General features: G+C 33.8%; 1 protein-coding gene across 1 annotated transcript in view; it reads right to left on the bottom strand.

The window, feature by feature from the left end:
• Positions 1-9,040, bottom strand: part of Zpld1 (zona pellucida like domain containing 1) — a 67,041-nt gene extending 58,001 nt beyond the window's left edge. The window contains exon 1 of the mRNA XM_020154933.2: positions 8,505-9,040. The gene's annotated coding sequence lies outside the window, so the exon portion shown is untranslated. The remainder of the gene's footprint in view (positions 1-8,504) is intronic.
• Between the last annotated feature and the right edge of the window lie 12,689 nt (positions 9,041-21,729).

Below are 21,729 nucleotides of genomic sequence, written 5' to 3'. Positions count from 1 at the left end.
TATCAACTTCAGGAAAAAATGATGATAAATTCCGCAGGGCCTTCTTTCAAAATTCACCTACCTGCCTTGTCAGAAGTTAAACTTTACTGTATCAAGATGCTATAAAAATCTACTGCCTTCCTGCTCTGCCCATGAAAATTAATGAAGTAGCAAATGGTGCATCCTGAGCCCCTCAAATCCGCTTCTTCTCATTATAAGAAATAAGAGATTTCACAGACTGTTCTCCATGGTGCTCAACAAAACATTGACCCCTTCTTTTTGGTATGGTTTGGTACTTTGTCCCACAGACAAAAATGGTAAAATTATAATTACATGGATGGCTTTATACTTTTATTTACTTTCCTGGCAACTTCTAATTTTGCTTTTTTTCCTCAAAGGCCGTTATGAAGCAAAAATCACAAAAGGCAATAAGCTGCTGATAATTTTATACTAATATTTTACCCTACTCTGCATAAAGTATGTTTTCAACCCTGCTCTTATTAATGCTCATGAGTTTCTTAGTTGTTTGTTGAGCTCTTTCAAGGGATGTATTATTAACCTCGTGACATCACTCTGAAAAACACAGTAAAGTAAACAAAATCACCTTTTTTTTAGGTGTGGGAATTTATACCAAGTGTCTAGAAGCTTTCCTAAGTATTTTCATGATCATTATAAATAATATAAAAGACATTAACTAAAACCAGTCCCTGATTTAATAATTTTAGCACCTTGAATTGAGCTGTTTGCTAATAACACAATTATATACACAAATCATTTTTTTGGGGGTGGTGCTGTGGTTTTATACTCAGGGCCTCACACTTGCTAGGCAGGTGTTCTACCTCATGAGCCATCTCTCCAACGTTTTTGCTTTAGTTATTTTTCAGATAGGGTCTTATGTTTTTTGCCAGGACTAGCCTTGAACTGAGATCCTCCTGATCTCCACCTCCCAAGTATTGGAATTACAGGCATGAGCCACCAGTTCTGGCCTACTTCTGATTTTTAAGTAGCAATAATACTTATGTTTTAAAATGATGATTGATCAAAAAAGTCTGTGTATGGGAAATATGCAAAATATTAAATATTAGAATATTTTAATTTCATATATTTGACATTTATCACAAAAATTCAAAAACAAGTGATCTATAGGTAACTTATTCTAACTGTGGCACTTCATCATTATTAAACTTTCTTGTTATCTATTTTTATCATCTAAATAAATAACTATAACTAGATTATGGAACTTTCCAAAAAAGAACATTAGGAAAAGATGCAAAAAAAAAAAACAGATTTACAGAATCAAAGTCAATGGTGTCAAAACATTGTAGAATTGTTCTTTAAAAAGATAGTTATTAGCATTGCATCTGGATGAAATGAGCATAATGCCAACAAATGATAGCCTTGCAATAGCCAGAGCTGGGAAAAAAAGACAGAACTCTAAAAATGACTGTCAGCTGCTGTCTCATCAACCGCATAGCCTGTCTCTAAGGTTTGAAGCACTGGGTAAGCTCTAGAAATGGTTGTGGGTTACAGTAGGCAAGTAAGCAAGCTATCCAAGCAGAAGCTCTTAGACACAGGTAAAATGACCTTGATGGGAAATGGAAGCAGGTGAGCAGGGAAGTTTTATTGTGGATGAGACTGCAGTAATGTTGCATTATGACCAGTAAATCAGGACCTTTGGCAAACTTTAACATATCCTTGTAGACATAGAGATCCCACCTTGTTAGGAGACATTTTTTCATGTTATTTTTGTAAGTGTTCTACCAAGAATAACATGAAAGGCAAAGTTCATCATTCTAGAAATTCTCTGCTTAAAGACTTACACAAAAGAAGTCATCTGGCAATAGTTAATTAGTTGGGAAAAGAATTAAAGTGAGTTTTTAGTTTGTTCTATTCATTGGACAGTTCCCTGAAAAAAAGTTGAAATATAAGTGAAACTTGAAGAAGAGTAGGGATAAGGTCTTTGAAAAAGATAAAACAATCTCCCTTTCAACTAAATGTGATATTTGACAAGCTAAATAAACTAACTCTCTTCATTAAAAACAAATCAAAGGAATGAAACAAAGTACAGTTTTTTTTCAAATTATGTGCACACTGCTGGAGAGTTTTATTGATCCCCATGGAAGGATGCTCCATAGGGCTTGCTGTAAATCATGGGTCTAGATTAGAACAATCATCTGCAATAAATATTGTGCTAGAATATCCATTAGCCAGTAAAGAAAAGCATTTTTATAAAATATAATAAGATGAGATAGTATAGGAGCAAACTAAATGGGATGAAAAATATTAGCACTGTGCATACAGTATTTTGTGATATATACATGTATACACATATTATATATATGAATAGGCATGTGGATATTAAATCACAATGTAAGCTATCTACTGTGAATCATCATCAAAAAGTTTGAAAGCCACTGGTTAAAACAGGTAGAATATGGTACCCATGGGTTGAATGTACCCACCCACAAACATGTTTTGATTGGGCTGATGGAAAAAGCAAGCAGGAAGAAATTAAAATTCCAACACTGAACTACCTACAAGAACAACTTTGATGAAAAGCACATTTTCCAAGTTCTGGGTAAGGACTCAAAGTTGGATTGCAGAGTCTGATTGATTATTTATTTGTTCATGTCTTGGAAGAATGTTTGTTATGAATATATAGTAAGAAGCAGAGGGAATAGACATAAGACGTGTGTTTGTGAATTGAAGGAGAAAAAATAAGAAGAGAATTTATTTCTAGAAGACATTTCTTCATGAAGAAAAAGCTTTGATGACAGAAAACAATACAAAGGAAAATATTCAAGAGACTGGAGAGAAGGTGACAATTTATAATAATAGTGTTTTCTCTTTTGCTCACTGGTACAACATGATAATTAGTTCACAGGGAATAAAGATTAACCCTTCCTTTCTATTTCCTAACAGATAGGAAAAATAAGTCATTCCCTTAAACAGAGCAGATAATTCATAGCTATTTCTTGAGTAAACAAAGGATTAGAGTTGACATTTTTAGTTACTTTTCCAGGGATGAAACAGCCATCAGTACTATCACAGTTTCTCCTGTATTACATTAGCAAGAAATCCTCACCCCCCAATTTGAAGACAGCTGCCTATGATGGGTGTGTAATCTAGGGCCAAAGAACAGAATGGGCTGTAGAAGACAAACTCCAACTTTTCCTTCATTGCACTGTGCTTATGTGCCATGTTGACCAACTAAACACAGACCCCTGCAGCACAAAATAAGACCCTTTTCAAAGGATACAATGTCTCTATTCACAAATTCCAGGTTTCAATCTCCAGCTGTCTCCCTGGTGCCTGAGTGAAACTCATCCATCTTGGTGATTTTATATAAGAAATTGTCTAGTTCCCACTTGTGCTATAACACTGTTAAAAATAAAGCTACCTTTTGAAAATGGGCATATGCTTAGAAAAATGTAAATTCATTTTAATTTTTAATGGAAATGAATTTAATTTTTAATTGGGAAAAAGTTTTAAAAATCATTGCAAAGTCAAATGAAATGGGAGATTGATATTATCTCTCCATGACAGAATTCCCTGAACTAAAATAATTCTGTGGTCTTCACCCAGATGCAGATTCATGTTATCTAAGGAGTTTTAAGAAATACAAATCCTCATTATCTCTTCCACAGTGATTCTAGCAAGCTTCTGGGGTTGAGAACCACTGAGACAGAGGAAGAAGGTTTTCCTGTTAATTGAGATATCATTTCTTATTGTCTTTATTTAAGTTGGTGAACATATTCTATTCCTCCCCACCATGGCTTGAGTCTGAAAGCAGAATTTCCAAGGAAAGACAATTTTCCCTCCCTAACACGGCATCTCAGAACTCAGTCCTGCAGGAGTGAGCCAGCCAGCAGCACAGTGCATTTAGCAACCTACTGAAAATGGGTCAAGTTTTGTTCCTTTGATATCATTCTGATGAAGAAAGTGGAAGTTATTGAATCAAAAATAAGCATTTATAAGGAAATGAATGGGACCCTTCTTTCCCACTGGGAGAACTTTCCCCAACTTGGCTCCCTTCTGACATAATGATATAGGATTCTATGTTTCCTTATACTCAAGACACTTCACACCGAGGTTAATGAATCCTACAAATTTGCCTGATCATCTCATGCCCATGTTTGAAATCCATCATCATTTCCAACACCTTTCAAGAGAAAGTCCCAACTCTATGACATGGTTTCAAAAAATCTTACCTGCCCAATCAGTTTTCTATTTTCCCATATGCATCTGAGACTTCTTACAGTTCCCAAAGATAAGAAGTTATTTTATGTATCCATGCTTTTGCTCACCTTGCTTCTTCATTCTGAAAAGCAGATCTTTCTAGCCCCTCTCCACAGGATCACTTCTCTCCATTAAGCATTGCAAGAGTCTGCTCATGCAGAGTTCCTCTCCCAAGACATTTCTTCCATGGGGACAGCTCTTATTGCTTATAGAATCTTCCACTTCTTCTTCTGTATTCCCACTGGAGTCTATGTTTCACTCTATAGCAGTAATTCTAAATATGCTTTATATTTAAACCAGAATTTCTCAAAGTTGGCACTATTAATATTTTTGGTCAGATAATTCTTTTTGTTGTAAGTTGTTTAACATCCTTGCTTCTGTGCACAACATAGCAGGAACACGCCCTCTCCTCAAGTTATGGCACTCAAACAAATCTGCAGGTATTACCAAATGTCTCCTGGATATGCAAAATCACACCTATTGTTAGATATGTACCTTTGTTCTACCCTTATAAATCTGTAAGCTTCATGAGAATAAACATATATATTCATCTTTGGATTTAGACTCTAGCAGAATGTCAGATTGGTTGTAGATTCTCAAAAATGTTAGTGGATGATTATCTTGTAACCAAGGAGAGATAGTATCATACAGTCAAAAGCTGGAAGACTAAATGAACCAACAATCATTCCTGATGAAGATAATGCTTTAGTGTTTAGATATTCCATCCATAACGAAATTAAAATTTTCAGTTCAGCAAATCATTAATCATATTAAAATAAAATCAGCTCACAATAACTAAAAATAATTTATATTGATTTTATATGGTTTTACTACAAAAAGGAAATAGGATTTGGGGACTAGAAATTGATTTGAAATTAGATCTCCATATGTCAAACTCATGAATTAAAACTTGCTTGAATTTAGTTAGCTAATAAATTCCATTTTTAAAAAAGTTACACTAGTATTTTATAGTCTATAGTTTTGATTAATTGGATTACTTTTACTATAAATTTCAATTTTGTCAGCTAAAAATTTAAATTTAATAGTATAATTTCTTATTAAGTTTCCTTTCACTCCATTAGTAGTGATGGTTTGCATTTTAATAGAATAAAGAATGTTAGAATTTAGCAAAAAATTTTAGAAATCAGATATATACCTCAACTTTAAATGCTTATACAAAGTGAATTTCTATTTAGCATTGCTGTGGCAGAATTCAAATCCATGAGCACAAATAAATATAAGGTTTAAAAATCTGTGTCTGTTGTGAATAATTATTTAAAATCTATGAGATTAGTGATTCTAAAAATTATTCAATTATTATGACATTATATCCAAATTGCAATGAGTTGCTTTTGAAATGGAAAGAAAAATTAGCTGTGAATTATTTCCAATGCCATACCATTTCTTATCTGAAGAAAGATAGTTTAATTTGAAAGTACAATTCATGCAATGTAAAGATTTATGTTTGATAGTGTAATGATAATATGCTTAATTGATAGTATTGTTATATGAACTCTTGCTATTTTTCTTGCTTTTCAAATAAGCAAACTTAAGCAAACATAATGCTTTAAATTCTAATGTATGACAATAAGTGGTCTTTATTCTTTCTTACTCTTTGGATGATGCAATTTCAGAGAAAGGTTCAAGTCAAACTCATTTTATGGAGAATGTTAACTGTACAAACACAAAGCCATCGACAGTTTCATTTACCTTCAACTGCCTTTTAACTAAATAAAATAAATCTTTTCTATTTAGCATCTAGACTTTTCACATGTAACAACAGAAATTATCATATCAATCTAACTTCTCTGTTCTTATGGGTTAGCATATTTTTTGGTTTGGTTCTATAACTTTTAAAATATTTTGTTATTTTGCAAGAAAAAATCCATAAAGATCTTTGTATATAATTCTGTATTTTTTATACTTTTTTGACATGCTAGTATATTGTGGGTTCTAGAAAATTAATGATTTAAATCAAAGGATTAATAAACTATAGCTTGCAGACAAAATTTTGCACATCTATTTTTTATGTCTAAACTAAGGGTAGTTTCTACATTTTTAAATAAATCAAAAGAAGAACACATTTCATTTAAAAAGTAAAAATTATATGAATTCAAATTTTAGTGCTTATAAATAAAATTCTATTAGAACATAACATTTTATGTTATGTTTTTCTCTGTATTTTCTATGACTTGCTTTTGAGCTACAGTGGCAGATTAGAGTAGTCATAGCAGAGATCCACAAAGAATAAAATATTTACTATCTGGCCTTATATGGGAAAGTTTGATGAGCCTGCTGAAAACAATTAGCATATGACTATAAATATACAACACGTAAATCTGGGTTCGGAACAAAATAAATTCTTAAGAGAATTTCAGCAAATATCATCTTGTTATCATTTTCTTACTAATATATTTTTTCTGTAGACATTAGTGAAGGCCAATGAAATATTTGCCAGCTCAACATTAGGAAAAGTCACACTGAGCTGGTAGAATTGCTCGGCTACTTTTGCAAAGTGTACCTTTCTTTACCTCATCATTGAAGTCTTCTAAGTTTGGAAAACCCATGCTTTCCCACTTATCATCTCAGACATCTAATAATCAGTGGGGTACACTGAATTTGTGAAATTCAGTCTCATGCTTTACTTTTTATGCCATTTTGCAATGAAGACAAACATAGCAAACCAAATCAAGCTTAACTTACAGTCTTGACCTAGTTTACATTCCAGTTTAAATACAGAAAAACAACGCATTAACAAAAATTAATTTTTTGGAAAAAACATTACTAATAGGCACTTACATGATACAAAGGGTTGTCATTTTCTATTAAAGAATCCAATGTTATTCAAGTTATTGAAAAGTCTTCAAAAATGTAAATCTTTAGTTACTTACTATTTGACTCCATAACTGAAAATATTATTGTTTGTGTCTGCTCTGGGTTCAATGGGTCAAAAATCTACCTTTAAATATGATTTCTGATTCAGTTATTATCTCTGCATTATTATAGGCTTTCTTTAATAGAAAAAATAAAGCTTCAAATGTGTTGAAAGAAATGTAGAATTTGCTGCAATATCTGCCATCATCCTGTTACTATATGATCTTGTTACAGCTATTAAGAATGATGACTATTTTTTTATTTTAAGAACATTTCCAAAAACCTCTAAAATGGAAATATATACGGCATATTTCTAGATTTTATATTTAGCTAGATATTATAATAGTAAAAATAAATTTAAAAAATCACTTAAGGTCATTTAAAAATGTATGACTAGAAGTTATGGTTCAAATAAGAGTTCTGAAACAATGACATATTAGGTAACACTAGTGACTAAAACTAAAATAGAGAAATATTAAGTGTTTAACTAAATTTAATGTGTTGTTGCTACTCAATTTATTTAAACCAACAGTTGAAAATGTTTTTCTTTAACCCTTAATCATAAGAAGGCAATTCAGAGAAGCAAACCAAATAATGTCACAGTCCTGAAAGTCAAAATGATTTCTGTCTCAAATACATGAACCTAACACCAAAAACAACTGGTTTTACCAAAGTCAAAATAGAAGGAATCATAACATGGAAGGAGCATTAGAGATCACCCAAGAAATGGAAGTCACCATATTTCCTCTCAGTTAGGAATGACTTCTCCCAGCTGATGTGAGATTCCTGGTCAATTCTAACAACACAAAGCTAATCATTAAAATAATTTTCATTTAAAAGAAATCAGGCCATCATTATTTTCAATTATCATCACCTTTGTAATTAGAGATGATCCCAACCATATCCAGCCAACTTTTCTGGTACAATGGGACCCTGATAAGAAATCTTTGGATAAATTATCTGTTTTTTCTATTAGTGGAATATGCCTGGCTGTAGCTGACTGGCAATGGACAGTAGCTGGGATTTATGCTGGAAATGCAATGCTGTGACAAATCCCGCACAATTTTGGACCTCAAGCTCTCACCTCAAGATTAAAGAATCTGTGGGAAGAGTCAATCTTTTCTCCCAACCTCATCAAAATAATTAGGATGCATTGAAGTTCATAAAATCAAATTTTGCTTCCACTTTTCTGAACCCAAATGAAGGAAAGTATTTTCACTTCTTGCTATTTTTAACGTTTCCTATCTTAAATCTTTACCCACTATAGAAACATAGCCATTTAAAAGAACTCTACAGAAAGCATCTTGTGTGATTAAAGAAAACATAACTAAATTAAAACGAGTCTCCCATGCTTACCAAAAATGACGCCACATTTGAAGCCACTTTAGGTGGCCGCAGCGCTGGGAACTTACCCAAGTCCTTAGCTCTGTGGAGTCAGCTGTCCTCCATGTGCCTGATTCACCGCATGTAACTGCATTCAAATGCCTAGCCTTACCAAACTTTTTTCAGAAAGGATCCAATCTTTAAATGAGAGAAAAGTTGCTCATTTTGACAAGTCTTTATAAAAAAAAAAAAGAAGAAGAAGAAGAAAGAAAAAGCTGAATTTTAGACAAGCAAATTCTTCCACAGGTCTCAGAAGGTTGTGCAAGACTAATCATCACCAACATGAAACCTGAGCTCATCTTTTATAGACCTTTGATTCTTTCCAACTATGTCTCTTTCAATTTTCATTTCGCTCTCATACTTCTTTTTTTTCCTACCTTCTTTTGATCTTTTATTTTATACTATACAGAATTCTTGAGTGGTATGTGTGAAGCAAGCCTTCATCAACTCGATGAGGGAAAGCCTGCAGGTCTAGGGAAAAAAGTCATAAAGTAAGAAATAAGGCCTGAGATTGGATCGGGATCTAATCTACACTACTATCAATGTCCTGTTGTGCTTTGTGAAAGACACCTGGCCCTTTCAATGCTACACTTCATGTAGTGATGAAAACGGGATGTGGAACATCATTGTGAAAACTGGTTTGATTGGGATAATAATGACTAAGAGGCTGTCAATGCAAACAAATCCAGCAGGCCCCAATTATGAAGAGGAAGCTAGACACAACCTGGTGTATAATCTCCACCTTTGTTTAGGCACTGCCAAACTACTCCCAGCCCAATCAGCCTTGGGAGATTGGGACCTAGTTTATCCCTCACCTAAACATTCCTCTCAAATAGCTCACCTGATATGCTTTGGTGAACATTTTTCAAGACACTTCAAAGATGCCATAGCAAAGTTTTACTTTATGTATTACTGCCTGTAAGGATAACTACGCAGAAGGTGGAAGTCCATTGTGTTGATTTATATTATTTCATCTTCCTAAATGGCTACCCTGAAAAGGCACAGTGTCCACCAGTAATACCACTGACCTATATCTCTATATCATTTCATTTTATTCAATTGGCTCAGAGAACTTAACAACATTTACACTCTCAATTACCTCTGTGATATAGGCAAATTGCCTATGGCTATTGTGAAGTGAGATTAAAAACCACGAGTTCGGCCTCATAAGATTTCCAGTCAATCCTCTGAACAAACTCTCCCTAAACAGTAAGTGATTTTAAAGCTAATGTAACCACTAAAAAATAATAGCTAGGGGTTATTCACATTGCCTTCTATCTTTTGCTTAGTGTTGAGTTTGGTGCTTCCTATACCAAATAAATCCAGGCTCCTGTTTTTCAAAGAAGTGTAAGCTCCATAAACAAGCATAATACTCTTCTATCCATTAATAAATATGAGGTACACAAACCTACTGATTTTCAAAATATCATTAATTAACATAAACTTCCTTGTATTTTTGGAGTTGAGACCTCTTATTTAAAAGATAGAAACAATTGTAGGACATCTCATTTAGGTTTTCCTAATTATGTCGATAGGAACTTCAGCTTTTGCTCTTGCTCCAGAGGCATGTGCCTGTCTAACTACAGTGACCCTTTCAAGCTAGATGTTTTCAAGTAATGTTTCAGGTTTTACTTTGAATGCATATTGGACATGTCCTCTTTCTTTAAATGAAAATGCAACAGGTTCAAGTACCAATTAATAAATCTTGTCATTTGCAGAAAAAAAAAGTCAGTAGCTTCAGTCCTGTGAGAAATCTATCATTTCATAAATATTGAATACCACTACCCACAGATTCTACAAGTTGGTTAGCTAAAAAGAGTAAATCCATTAGAGGCTTTCAGAAAGAAGAAAAGATAAAATAGTTGCAATAAAGTCTCTGACATCATTTATTACTTTTTTACTTCTAAAATGTGATGCACAACAATGTCATACATTTCACAAAATTCCAAGAGAAGATTTTGCCAGTAATCTGTAATCTTGAAGTCCTTTATCATAGGGATTTCTTGTCCTATAGGCTGTATTATTCGACTGAATGTTTGATTTGTTGTACATGGAGCATATGCTTCTATCAGGGAATAATTTTAGTCATATAAAATATTCATCAGTATCTGATAGCACCAGAAGTGGAAAGTTGTGCAGTTATCCTGTCCAGAAAAGAACTGAATGATTTATAATCAGGGAAAGGTGACCAATGCTCTTTAGTTCTTAAAAAAGTTTTAATTTAGACTAAGAAAGTATCCTAACTAGAAACCATTTCCTCTAATTTGATAGCTCTTACCTAACATCCTTTAAACTAAACCCTCAGTGACTGCATTACTAGAGCTGAAAAATAAAAAATAAAAGTTCAAAGCCCTTCTTTGTCACATGAAGCACAGTTATATCAGTTAGAACCTGGATCTTGCTTGCAAAAGATGTATGTACTTCATATTATTTAGAATAAACATTTTTTCAACATGAGGAAATCAAGTTAGATCTTTGACTTTTTACCAAAATTTTCCCTTCATACTAAATCATTGCATTAAAAAATCAAACATAAACAAATTTGCATGCTAGGAGAAATTTGTCACACCCATACAAAAGTTTAGCCTTATTTTCAGAGTTTTTTTTTCTTTAAAATGAGCTCAAATTCAATGACATAAAGGAAGGAACTCTTAAAATGTATGTACATTTATTTTTCATTAGAATTGTAATGATCACTTAATCCACCAGTCAGAAAATAGTTTTTGATCATCATAAATTCCATCCCTACCATCCACCCTGGCCCAGCTCATTTCATTTTTCATTTTCAGCTAGTATATAAGTGTCTTGTACATACATATACTCTAATTATTTTTTTACTGTAGAACTCACTTATAGAAGAGATATAGTTGTAGCCCATGTACCCTTATCAAACACAGATGAACAGCCTCTGTATCCTAAGTGGATTTCAGGTTAAGCAGCATTGTGGACAAATTATAAAAACAGATTCATCCATATTTGAAAAGAGAGTCTAAACAAGGTTCAAATATAAGTGAAATCAATTTCCAAGTAATTTAACAAATTATTTCTAATTTCGTGTCTAAAAGGTGAATAAATTATCTTTACTGCATGATTGGTATAAATTGTTAGTTGATAAGTTAGCAAGCAGCAATAAGATTAAAGTTTTATTGTATTGTAAATATTATTTTACCACAAAAGGAGAAGATATCATTATAGGAATGTTGAAATCATTACTTTAAAACATCAGTGAAAATGCTAATATACTTTTGGCTCTTTTATGACATGATACTTCACTATTTTTTTCAATATATTTTTAGATATTACCCTTACATAGCAGATTTACTGGCATATTCTAGACAATTTCAATGAAGAATTTTTGGTAATTATAGTATTTGTAGTAGTATAGTTTCTTGGAAGTTATGTATTTACAGCTGATCAATTCCAGGAATCTGCTTCACTAGGTAACTTATATTGAATAACTTTAACAAAGCTTTTAAATCATCCCTAGATTTGTAAGACATTTCCTTATTTCTTGAATTACTTAAGCACACTTATTTCTGGAAACACCTAATCAAAGTATTACATTTAAAACAATTGTAAGCTGGAGTGCAGATGGCTATTACAGTGCAATTACTGTCTCAACTCACTAATATTGCCCTATTTGCCAATAAAAGCACTGAAATTGTGGTTTGCATTTCCAGCAAATCTTTGTTGAAAGCCACAAACTGGATAATGGTAGGAAAAATTGTTCTAATCATATCTCTATAGTCATAATAAGACAGCCCTATTCCTTTTAAATCCAAGGGACTCTAGGCAAACCTTAAGTTAAAAACAGTCTCCTGTAATACTTTCATTATACATTATGAAGTTGTAGCAGTTTGTCTTGAACCTTGTAGTTAAATTGAGCATCATTTCTTCTCTAGAACAGGAAGCACACATTAAGGATTGGAAGGTAATGTAAATAAGTACTGTGAGCCACCTGGTGAACCAGTATATGGACACATCCCATGTGTTCAATTGGAGTGCACAAAGCTTGCCTCATGGCAGGATTGGCTGTACTCTGGCAGAAGGTTGCTATGCAGGAATATATTTCCCAACATTTCCAGAAATTCCAAGGTTTCAAGAAAACCTTGTTTTTATTTGAAATCTCCTAAATTTTACATGCTTTCATATTTTTAATCATTTACACATATTCAAACTGGATTAAACCTTTGGGCTTCCAGTTTGCCACCTAATTTAGAAGTCAGACAAGATAATGGCATTATCCAGAAAAAAAAAATGTGATCGTGTTCTCTTTTAGCAACAGCACTCATTAGCTAACAGTGGCTAGCTGAGTTGAAAAGAGGATCCTTTAGGCCCACTATGCAATCATTACTCTGAACATCTATAAGTCCAACATCAAAATTTCATGTACTTATTGTAATCATATAGAATGTATCACATCTTCAAGGAAATAAGTCCAATGGGTACTACAGATACCAGTTTTCATTGTTCATTATAGTATAACTACTTTTTTTTTAACACATTCAGAAAGCTTTTAAGGTGGCATTACCCAAGCAGAACACAAGATAAAAGATGAAGAACAAAATTAATCAGGTTAAAATTCCTAGTTTTTTTAACATATGACACCCTACAGAAACATACAGGTTATGAATAAGAATGCAATGCATATGGGAAGTGTTTCCTCCCTGAATCTTTCTGCATGAATGGAATGATACTAATCAAATCTTCTCCATCATCATTAATTTTTTTCCTTCCTCTTAGCTCCTCTCAATATAGCCAGCTTTAAGAATGGCAATGAGAGTAATACAAGTTTAAGAAAAATACTACATAATAATAATCATTTATTTAACAGATCTTATAGAAACAATTTTCCAAAAAAGGGTTTATAAAAAATAACACACTCATTTTATAAGGAAGAAAATAAGTCCTTTATTAATATAAAATAAGCCACTACACAATCAGTACATAGCAATGAGGCAATTAAATGAGTGAAATAATCTTCAAAGCAACAAAAATCTTCTCAAACTGGTTTATTTGGAGTAAGAGTCTATGAATATCCAAAGACATTTCACAGTACTACTCAAGCCTACAAGCAAACATACACTTGGAAATTTTACTGTTAAAAAATAGCCTCTGTTTTCAATTTTATGACTTGGTATGAACTCTAAAACAAGGATATTTAATTTCATTCATTAATGAAATTATTCATATATTTATTCTTAATCAAAACTAAACATAATAGGCATCAAAGGACAGATATCTTGGCTATCATCCAGCAGAGGGCAAATGATAACTTTTTACTATGAGTTCAACATCATATTATCTAAATAATATTAATATTATAAATATAAATAATATTATTTGTAAGCTTTAAAGTATATTAAAAGTCATAGAATCACATTAAACCATTAAAATCATTTTATTAACAAAAGAGACCATCTATTTAATCCAGTCTCAGACCTGATGCTGAATTTTCCTTCATTTTTCCTCCCTTCCTTCCTTCTTTGTCTTTCTTTCTTTTTTTTAATCTCATCTATCTATCTATGTTTCTTTCTATCTATCTCCCTACGAAATGAAATCAGTTTCACTTGTAACCCCTACAATGGAAGCTTACCAGTTCTCAATAGAGTAGGCCATCTTATCTTTTACTCAACTATGACTGTTAGAAAACACATCACTACACTGAAGTAAACTGTGTCATTCTTTTATAGGTGCTTATCTTTCTTCCTTGGAACAATACAAGTTATATGTGACAGTACTATGTTTTCAACATAGCAAATCGAACACAGTGATTGATCATTTGAAGATTTTCAGTTTTCCAGGCAAAACACCTTAGTTTCTTCAACCATTAATTTTTTTTAAATTTTTTATTCTTATGCTGGGGCTATATTGTGACATTGACAGAAGTTCTTACAATATATCAAATATATCATACTTGAATTTCCTCATTCTTCTTTATTCTCTCCACCCCCCACCAATCCTGGAATAGTTTCAACTATTTACATGCATGTGTACACAGTATTTGCCACATATTCACCCTCCACACCCTTTCTCCCACATCCTCGCATCTCCCATGGGTACCAATCCCCCAGACAGGATCTGTTCTGCCCTCCTGTGTCCAATTTTATAAAAGTAAAATGACATTTTTATTTGTTTATGATACTTATACAGGGAGTTTCCTTGCGACATTTTCATGTATACATGTATTATGACTCAAATTGGTTAATCGCCTCTCTTTTTTGTTCTTTCTACCTTAGTCCCCCTCTCTCAACAGGTTTAAAAACTCTTTATTCATTCTTGTATAGAAAGTACATCAACCACATTCGCCTTCTTAACTTCCTTCTTTTACCTTCCCTCTCTCGTATGTGACTTCCCTTAGCAAGACCTGTTTTTTCAAATTATTGTTGCATTTGTATTAGGTCTATATTCCATAGATGTAAGAGAACATATGGCTTTTGGCCTTCTGAAACAATTCTTATGTAAACTTTAAATCCTCCTCAATATCATGTTCATTTCTGGTGGGGGTCTAAGAGTTGAAAGGTGCCATTTCTCTCTAGTTCTAAGTCTAATGTCTCTCTAAACAGACTTGTTAGGCAAGTGTGATGGTTAATTTTTAGGTTTTTGGCAGTACAAGGATTTGAACTCAAGGCCTCACACTTGCTAGGCACTTGTACCACTTGAGCCACTCTACCAGCCCTTTTTTGTGTTGTTTTTTTGTTTGTTTGTTTTTGTTTGAGATAGGGTCTTACAAACTGCTTGCTGGGGGCTGGCTTCAAACTGGCGATTCTCTTGATCTCTGCCTCCTGAGTAGCTAGGATGACAGGCTTGACCCATCAGTGCCTGGCATAATTTTAAGTGTCAGTTTGGCTAACAGTGTCCAGTTGTTTGGTCAAACACCAACCTTGATGTTTCTGTGAAAACAGGTTTTAGATGTGACTTTTACAATCAGTAGACCTTGAATGAGGAGATTCCCCTCCATAATATGGATGGGCTCCATACATTGTGAAGGTGTTAAGAGCAAAGATTTCATGAGGAAGAAGAAATTCTGTAACACAGAAACCCTGCATGAGGTTCCTACCTACTGACCTCTCCTGCAGTTTTCAATTAGCACATCAACCCCTGCCTGGATCTCTATCCTGCTGATCTACTCCATAGGTTTTGTACTTCCTATCCCTCAAAACTGAATGAGCCAATTTCTTTAAAAAATTCTTGTGGTAGATAGTTAAATAATAGATAGATGATAGATAGATAGATAGGATATATCCTATTGATCCTGTTTCTCTGTAATATACTGGCTACTAGGACAACTTAATTTTATACATGATACTATTAAACTCCGTCTCTCTTATGCTACAATTTTAAAGATTTCTTTCTTTCTAGTTTTTTTCTTCTGCAACCAAACTGAAGGAACTTTTGTTCATTCACAATAAACTTCATCTGATTTCAATCTATTCATTACTCTTGTCTGAATGATTCTTTAGACATCCGATTCTTGTCTCCCATGCATTTTCTGTCTGCCCAGCTTTATCTCAGAGTATAAAATTATAATTGCTTCATGAAGCTCAATTTTTTGAAGTGAAATCTATGTAAGAGCTAGTTGATTCTCTAAGGAAATGGGTCTACACCAACAAGAGTCAACATGAGTGTTGCTACTGCTTTTTTTTCCAAGCATAAAAAAAGCTTTTTGAATCATACCACAGAAATTACAACGCTCAAATTGAATAACACAGCTTAGTCTTACCCCGCTTATTAAATCCTCAAAAGAGAACAGCCCCTTTGAATAAATGATTTCATATCAGTATTGAATTCAGCCAATGCACTCCAAGGGGATTTAAACCACCTGTTAATCCTGATGGACTAAGGCTTTCTTTTACATACTCTTAAGAAGCTTTGGGGAAGTTGAATCTAATTTGCCTGTAGCACCTATCTTTTTAATCCAGAGTTAAATACTTTGTCTATGTAAAACAAATTTTTGTAACCACTTTGTCTTATTTGAAACTCAAAGTATTTGCTTCTTGCAATGATCATAGATGGAGATATTAAGGGCACTGAAAAGACATTTTGCAAGCAGTCACAATTCTGTCTTAGGAACTAATGTCCTTTAAAAATTGTTTCCTGAAATAATATTTTAACTGTTTCAGAAATAACTAGTAGGTCAAATAATCCTTTCCATCTAGTCCAATAAATATTTTAGAAAATGAACATTATTACACTTTGAGATGTGACCGAAACCTATTGGTATTCTTGTCTGACATCCCTTCCCACCCTTCCCCCACCCTCTTTCAAACACAGGCATGTGTAGCAAATCTTTCAAGAACAAAGAATCCATTCAGGACTTCGATATCTGGGCCAATTCTCAGTCAACAGGTTTCCTATGCACTTGTAGGTACCAAACAGTAACTTTTATGTTTCTCCAAAAGAAATTCTTAATAGACAGAGGATTAAACTTTAAGTGGCTTCCTGATTTCACCATTTCTGAATCCTAGTGTTGAGTTGTTGAAAGATTACTTCATTTGTACCATCAGGAATCCTAGCAGGCTTTAGAAACTGAGCAAGTGATGTAACATTTTTTTGCTGGATGAAACATTGGAGTAGCTACCAATCTGTTGTGTTAAGGACACATACAAATTTTGAACATCTCTTCATTTTTTTGAAAGAAGCATTTTGTTGGAGCTATGGGTTTTAAAATTGTAGGCTTTAATGAGAAGTGTGATATGAAAATTGTAGTAATTTAAAAAATAGCATGGCAATACAATAGCAAAAGCAAAGAAATTTAAGTATTTTCCCAATCCTGATTTCCAACTCCACTCATTACCTGGGATTAAAATGTAAAATGTCCTAAGAGTGGGAGTGCATCTGTAAATGCCCAGAGCATAAATGCCAAAATACAGATTGAATCACAGCCTCCACATACTCATTTTCAATCAGATCAAAATACAATTAAAATTCATACTGAATGGGAAACATTCCAAACAAACATGAAATTAAACCAGGAGATAAAACAGTAAAAGTATTGTTTTATGAATATAATCAAGAGTCTGGAAAAGAAGTTTCGTACAGATATAATGAGCTCCCAAGAATAATTTGTGCCAGTCCTAATCCATGATTTTAGCTTGTGAAAACCATGTAACATGTTGTCTTGGTAGCAGTTTCTTATCCTAAGCATGGTGCAGCATTTTCTGTACTCTGGGTCTGACAAATATTCACATTTGAACCAAGTAAGGACATAGGCTTATTTGTGAAGATTTATTTCATGTGGACCCACAGCTGAAATCCCACCTTGAAATCAAGATGGAGCATTGCAGGAATAAACAAGTATGGTAGAAGTCACTACTTCAACAAGAAATGGAAACTCCATGACAAGGGTTATTTATTTGATATTTATTGTAGAATTTTTATTTCAAAAAATATGTGTCTTACTCCAATTTTAATAAATATAAGTAAAAGTAAGTTCAGAATGGTCACAAAATAAATATTTCTTATACTGTTAAAGACTGGTAACATTCATAACATGTTTTAAATAGTTTTATTTTGTATAATTCATAGATTACAGGGGCAAGTGATATGTGTCACTACTTAAGTATTCTGTTTATTGCAGTCCAATGTGCAAGATATTTGGTTAATAAAAATCTTTTAGTATTAAATAGATTTTTCCTCAAACTCACTATATTATTTGTTCATTTTTTTGGTCATGGATTAGTGGTTTCTACCTCCTTTTAAAGTGCTATAAAGAATAATAAATACAAGTAATAGAGATATAATGGTTTCATGAGAAATTTAAAAGATAATAGTCAAAGAGTAAAAGTGGGACTTAGTGGCAGTATCATCAAAGGATTATTGACTAAAATATGAACAGCATTTCCAATAACAATTTACAGAAAATAAAGAACACAGACACTCCTTTTCATGCTGTTTTCTGATACTGATCTTTGGAAAAAATAGAAGTCCAGAAGAAAGAGTTAAAAAAAGAGAAAAAAAGATGTTTCTTTCTTGTAAGTCTCTTGATGATCTGGAATATTTTCTATTTTTCTTATTTTTATTTTTTTAATTTTTAATTTTTTTTATTATTCATATGTGCATACAATGCTTGGGTCATTTCTCCCCCTGCCCCGATCCCCTCCCTTACAGCCCACCCCACCCCCTCCCTCTCCCCCTTACCCCCTCAATACCTGGCAGAAACTATTTTGCCCTTATCTCTAATTTTGTTGTAGAGACAGTATAAGCAATAATAGGAAGGAACAAGGGTTTTTGCTAGTTGAGATAGGGATAGCTATACAGGGAGTTGACTCGCATTGATTTCCTGTGCATGTGTGTTACCTTCTAGGTTAATTCTTCTTTTTTTTTTTCTTTTTCTTTTATTATTCATATGTGCATACAAGGCTTGGGTCATTTCTCCCCCCTGCCCCCACCCCCTCCCTTACCACCCACCCCACCCTCTCCCTCTCCCCCTTACCCCCTCAATACCCGGCAGAAACTATTTTGCCCTTATCTCTAATTTTGTTGTAGAGAGAGTATAAGCCATAACAGGAAGGGACAAGGGTTTTTGCTGGTTGAGATAAGGATAGCTATACAGGGAGTTGGCACACATTAATTTCCTGTGCGTGTGTGTTACCTCCTAGGTTAATTCTTTTTGATCTAACCTTTTCTCTAGTACCTATTCCCCTTTTCCTATTGGCCTCAGTTGCTTTTAAGGTATCTGCTTTAGTTTCTCTGCATTAAGGGCAACAAATGCTAGCTAGTTTTTTAGGTGTCTTACCTATCCTCACCCCTCCCTTGTGTGCTCTCACTTTTATCATGTGCTCATAGTCTAATCCCATTGTTGTGTTTGCCCTTGATCTAATGTCCACATATGAGGGAGAACATACGATTTTTGGTCTTTTGGGCCAGGCTAACCTCACTCAGAATGATGTTCTCCAATTCCATCCATTTACCAGCGAATGATAACATTTTGTTCTTCTTCATGGCTGCATAAAATTCCATTGTGTGTAGGTACCACATTTTCTTAATCCATTCGTCAGTGGTGGGGCATCTTGGCTGTTTCCATAACTTGGCTATTGTGAATAGTGCCGCAATAAACATGGGTGTGCAGGTGCCTCTGGAGTAACCTGTGTCACTGTCTTTTGGGTATATCCCCAAGAGTGGTATTGCTGGATCAAATGGTAGATCAATGTCTAGCTTTTTATGTAGCCTCCAAATTTTTTTCCAGAGTGGTTGTACTAGTTTACATTCCCACCAACAGTGTAAGAAGGTTCCTTTTTCCCTGCATCCTCGCCAACACCTGTTGTTGGTGGTGTTGCTAATGATGGCTATTCTAATGGGGTGAGGTGGAATCTTAGTGTGGTTTTGATTTGCATTTCCTTTATTGCTAGAGATGGTGAGCATTTTTTTATGTGTTTTTTGGCGTTTGAATTTCTTCTTTTGAGAAAGTTCTGTTTAGTTCACTTGCCCATTTCTTTATTGGTTCATTAGTTTTGGGAGAATTTAGTTTTTTAAATTCCCTATATATTCTGGTTATCAGTCCTTTGTCTGATGTCTAACTAGCAAATATTTTCTCCCACTCTGTGGGTGTTCTTTTCAGTTCAGAGACCATTTCTTTTGTTGAGCAGAAGCTTTTTAGTTTTATGAAGTCCCATTTATCTATGCTATCTCTTAGTTGCTGAGGTGCTGGGGTTCCACTGAGAAAGTTCTTACTTACACCAACTAATTCCAGAGTATTTCCTACTCTTTCCTGTATCATCTTTAGAGTTTGTGGTCTGATATTAAGATCCTTGATCCATTTTGAGTTAATCTTGTTATAGGGTGATATACATGGATCTAGTTTCAGTTTTGTGCAGACTGCTAACCAGTTTTCCCAGCAGTTTTTGTTGAAGAGGGTGTTTTTATTCCATCGTATATTTTTAGCGCCTTTGTCAAAGATAACTTGGTTATAGTTGTGTGGCTTCATATCTGGGTCCTCTATTCTGTTCCACCGGACTTCATGTCTGTTTTTGTGCCAGTACTATGCTGTTTTTATTGTTATTGCTTTGTAATATAGTTTGAAGTCAGGTATCGTGATACCTCCAGCATTGTTCTTTTAACTGGATATTGCCTTGGCTATTGGTGGCCTCTTGTGTTTTCATATAAATTTAACAGTATATTTTTCAATCTCTTTAATGAATGTCATTGGAATTTTAATGGGAATTGCATTAAACATGTAGATTACTTTTGGGAGTATTGACATTTTTACTATGTTGATTCTACCAATCCTTGAGCATGAGAGATCTCTCCACTTTCTATAGTCTTCCTCAATCTCTTTCTTCAGAAGTGTATAGTTTTCCTTGTAAAGGTCATTCACATCCTTTGTTAGGTTTACACTTACGTATTTGATTTTTTTTTTTTGAGGCTATTGTAAATGGAATTGATTTCATATATTCTTTTGCAGTTTGTTCATTATTAGTGTAAAGAAATGCTGATGATTTTTGTATGTTGATTTTATATCCTGTTACCTTGTTATAGCTATAGATTGTGTCTAAGAGCTTCTGAGTGGACTTTTTGGGGTCTTTAAGGTATAGGATCATGTCATCTGCAAATAGGGATATTTTGACAGTTTCTTTACCTATTTGTATTCCTTTTATTCCTTCCTCTTATCTAATTGCTCTGGCTAGAAATTCCAGTACTATGTTGAATAGGAGTGGAGATAGTGGGCATCCTTGTCTACTTTCTGATTTTAGAGGGTTTCAGTTTTTCTCTGTTAAGTATAATGCTGGCTGTAGGTTTGTCATATATAGCTTTTATAATGTTGAGGAACTTTCCTTCTATTCCTAGTTTTCTTACAGCTTTTGTCATGAATGGTGTTGGATCTTATCAAAGGCTTTTTCTGCATCTATTGAGATGATCAAGTGGTTTTTGTCTTTGCTTCTGTTAATGTGGTTTATTATGTTTATTGATTTTCGTATGTTGAACCACCCCTGCATCCCTGGGATGAAGCCTACTTGGTCGTGGTGAATAATCTTTTTGATGTGTTGTTGAATTCGGTTTGCCATTATTTTGTTGAGGATTTTTGCATCAATGTTCAATAAGGAGATTGGCCTATAGTTCTCCTTTTTGGAGGTGTCTTTGCCTGGTTTTGTGATAAGTGTAATACTGGTTTCATAAAATGTGCTAGGCAGTTTTCCTTCCCTTTCTATTTTGTGGAACAGTTTAAAGAGGGTTGGTGTCAGTTCTTCTTTAAAGGTCTGATAGAATTCAGCAGAGAATCCATCAGGTCCTGGACTTTTCTTTTTGGGGAGACTC

This window comes from Castor canadensis, chromosome 5, assembly GCF_047511655.1.
Source record: "Castor canadensis chromosome 5, mCasCan1.hap1v2, whole genome shotgun sequence".
NCBI classification, from domain to species: Eukaryota; Metazoa; Chordata; class Mammalia; order Rodentia; family Castoridae; genus Castor; species Castor canadensis.
Note: the sequence above shows the minus strand (reverse complement) of the source record. Positions and strands in the feature narration are given on the sequence as shown.